Below are 4,155 nucleotides of genomic sequence, written 5' to 3' on the forward strand. Positions count from 1 at the left end.
ACCCCTAGCATCGGAGTGCCCCGAGCATCCGAATGCTAGGGGCAAGATGAGCCGGCGCACCGTGCTGGCAGCCACGGCCAGCCGCGGCTAGGCACAGCAGCAGCCGCGCCGCGCCACGGCAGCAACCGCAGCCGCACCACGCCACAGCAGCAGCAGATGCGGGCTGGTAACGGGCCAGGTGCGCGCTGGTGCGGGCTGGGCTCGGGCCGGGCTCGGGCCGGGCTCGGGCTTGGCTCGTGGCTTGGCTCGGGCCATAAGGCCGTGAATAAGGGGAAGGTTGGAATATGGGAGTAAGTGGGATTTCCATGTGGCACAAGGTGAGGGAGAGAGTGGGGAGCAAGTTTGGTCCCCATCTCCAAGTGGTCCTCACCTACTCTCTCATGTATGCTTGACACTTGTTGAATTATTACTAGTTTGCTTAATAATTTTATTTTAGCTTTAAAATAAAATGTGAAAATCTCATTGTCCCACATTGATGGGAGAGATTTTCATACTCCATCATTCCCTATAAATACCCAACTTTGGGCATTGGAAATGATGCTTGAGTGGGAGTTAAAAAGAGCATTCTATAATATTGGGAAAACTCTTAAACTCATATAACACTCGGGTTTTGGTCGGACCTCGCTAACCCCTAGGTAGTAGACCTTAAAGTTGTGTTCGTCTTTTTGTGGGTGGATACCGTCGGAGGCGCGGCGCTTGACGTGCTCGTAGCTTTCAAGTAAGAGCCCCGGTTTTTGGGCGAAGCTCGCTTCGAGGGTAAGATTCGTTATCTTTTCTTTGTGGTTATTTATTTATGCTTTATGATTTTAATTATTGCGAGTGGTTCCTTGGGTCGGGGTTTGTTTCCGCGGTGAGTCGGACTCACCAAACCCCAACACCCCCAGAAGCAAAGTTCTGCCCAATCCGGTCGTCCAACGACTGGGGGAAAATCCCCAGCTGTTCTGAAGAAACTGAGTGAAAGCTTAGTACAATAGAAAGCGCCGAAAGCCTCTACGACATCGAAGGGTGGCGAGCCACCTAAGGTTGCAGGCGATGCGACAACCACTGGGGAGGAGAACAAGCCGGAGACCCATCCGAAAATTCACGGTAAGGAACGAACTGAAATACCTTGGCCACCTGATTTTATGAGAATCAAGACTAAGGTTGATTCTTCAAAAGGGTCAGTCAGCAGCCGGCAACGAATGAATGCCAGTTACGCTGCTTCTATCTCACAAAGAACTACTTTTGATGCAGATCTGACTCCTAACCCGTTGGATCTTGAAGGCTTCGCAAAGCGAATGGTGAGGACCCTCACCTGGTCTGAGAAGGCCTCCATACTTGATCTGCAGGTCGTGGACTTTGACCGGATAATGGGCTCTCTGGTTGAGGTAAAAAATCCCTTTACCCTGATATCTTTTATCTTTAACTTGGCCAAGTAACTCACAAACCGGTTGTCATTGTCTCAGGCTATGGTGAGAGTGGACAGTCTCCGGGGCCCCTTCAAGCGGAAGCAAGAAGAGGTAAATGACGCCAAACGGAGGGCCCTAGAAAACCTCAACTTTGCTGAACATTTTGATTATATGTGTAATTTAAAGATTAAAGTAGTAGAGTTGAAACAAGAGGAGCTGATACGGAGTTTGACGGCTGCAAACGATGAAGCTAACAGCCGGGCTGATGGCCTTGAGAAGCAGCTGAAAGATGCTAAATCTGATCTCAAGGCATTAGGAGATGCTGACAAGGAGAATGCCCAACTTCGGATTGACAACGACCGCCTGAAGCTCGAGCTCATGACCCAACGTAACAAGCAGTCGGATGAGCTGGCCCGGGAGCAGACCCGGCTGACTGAGGAGAATGAACGGGATAACTTAGCCCGGCTGAAGATCACCTGGGGCCTCCTCTTCCCAGAAATAGACTTTGAGGTCTATAAGCTGAGGTATGATTATGCCACTGAGGTGTATGATGCCCAGCAACTAGGTGATGCTCCTTCGCCTCGCTTCAAAGACTGGGCTTTTGAGCAGGGATATGAAGTCTCTGATGATGAGGAGCAGGCGAATGATCATCAGGAGGGCCAAGCCAGCCAAACTCAGCCGGAGAAGACTCCGCCTCAGCCTTAAGCGAGCCTCCCACCTTTCTGCGGCAGTATGCCAATCCTTGTTATTTACCGGCTTGAATGCCGTGTTTTGTTGTATCTTTTTACCAACCATGGCGTTGGGTTAACATTTCCACTTTCTTTATTTACCGGATGTGTCCGGTTAACAATTATTCTGGCCTTTGTGCCATTTCAAATATAAATGAAGTATTCCGACTCAGTCGGATTTAATATATGTCTGTTTTGAGTTTTTTCAATTTGAATTTTTTATGTGTATGCAATTCTTTAGTATTTTGCCTAACTTAAAAAAGCATGCGGCAATTTGCAATCCGGGTTCTCTTGCCCCTGGGCGGCTATGTGGTTGGTTTTATGTCAAGTTGATTGATTGGCTTGAAAACACTTGATACTTGGAGAAGTATGGAATGTTTTTAGGCCAATCAATCACAATGGTGATTGCCCCAAACCAAGTGCACAGCCGGCCATAAAAGCGGGTGTTTTGAGCTTCTTACCCAGGCGGTTATATTCCGTCTGGGGTTAACGCGTAGCCATTACACAATCCTTTGCCCCAATAGGGGAAGTGAGTGCAACTTTGGAATAAATAACCCAAGTAAGAATTTCTATCAATGACCGACTGATGCCTGTGGGCATCCGGTATCTGGAAACTTATTCGTTCTTCATAGGTTATTTTGGTCAGACGGCTATGAGTTGGCCAACTTGGTCGTTCAATTTTTGTCGTCTGCATGGGTACGTAGAACCGACAAATATTCTGTTCTCTGCGACGATTGCACCCGAAGGGGTGTCGCCGAACGCCTTTGTCCATGCTGGGACAGGTGATTTTATAGAATGAGCAACCATCCGGCTATTTTAGCCTTTGGTCTTGTTTAGGACCGGTTGTATAGCCACTAAACGTTTTTGTGCTTAGTTTTTAGTCAGTATTGAATTTACACTAAGTATCAAACTTAGTTTTTTAAACAAGCGGGTCAGTCTGGGTATTACCCAGGCAGATAATCAGGCAGTTTAATAAACAAAGTATCACACTTAAATAAACAAGGGATCCGAGTAGTACCCAGGCGGTCCAACGGATATGACCTTTACTAAGTGTCAAACTCAGTTAGGTAAAGAAGAATCCGCCTGGGTATTACCCGGATGGATAATTAAACAATAACTCGATTTTGCAAACAAAGTCTGAATCTTCATTAATTGGCTCACTGTTTACAAAAAGTTTACAATCTCAGAAGTAGTACTTTTTTAGGTTGTCTACATTCCAAGTTCTAGGCAGACGTCTACCGTCTGGGGTTTCCAGGCGGTAGGTGTCATCCCTTACTTCTTCATAGATCCGGTAGGGGTCTTCCCAATTTGGAGTTAGCTTTCCCAGCTCATTGGCCCTACCGGTTGCCTCCATTTTCTGTAACACTAAGTCGTCAAATTTCAAAGGACGCTTGTGTACTTTTTTGTTGTAGGCTCTAGTCATTCTCAGACGGTAAATCTCATAACGCAAGGCGGCATTGCCCCTGCGCTCTGGGAGTGAATCCAATGCCAGGCGCATTGCTTCCCAGTTTGCCTCTTCATCATACAGCATGACTCTGAGAGTCGGCTCGTAATGTTCGATGGGCAAGACGACTTCATCACCGTAAACCATGAGAAATGGGGTTTCACCGGTTACCCCTTTCGCGGTTGTCCGGATGGCCCATAGGACATGGATTAATTCTTCTACCTATAAGCCACCGGCTCTTTCTATTTTCTTTTTAATGCCGTCTGAGATGAGTTTGTTGAAGGCTTCAACTTGGCCGTTTTCTTGGGGTCGGCCAACAGATGCAAAATAGCTTGAGATCCCCTGATCTCCCAACCAAGTTTTTAGCTGAGGTGTCTCAAACTGAGGACCATTATCAAACACCATAGACATAGGTACCCCATACCGGGTGATGATGTTCTTCCAAATGAAGGAAATTACGTCTGAGGTCATGATGTTTTTAACCGCCTCAGCCTCCACCCACTTGGTGAAATAATCCACAGCCACCAAGATGTAACGCTTTCCGCCTGGAGCAAGCGTGTAAGGACCTAGAATGTCCATGCCCCATTTTGCAAAC

The sequence above is a fragment of the Chenopodium quinoa genome, unplaced genomic scaffold (assembly GCF_001683475.1).
Source record: "Chenopodium quinoa cultivar QQ74 unplaced genomic scaffold, ASM168347v1, whole genome shotgun sequence".
Lineage (NCBI taxonomy): Eukaryota > Viridiplantae > Streptophyta > Magnoliopsida > Caryophyllales > Amaranthaceae > Chenopodium > Chenopodium quinoa.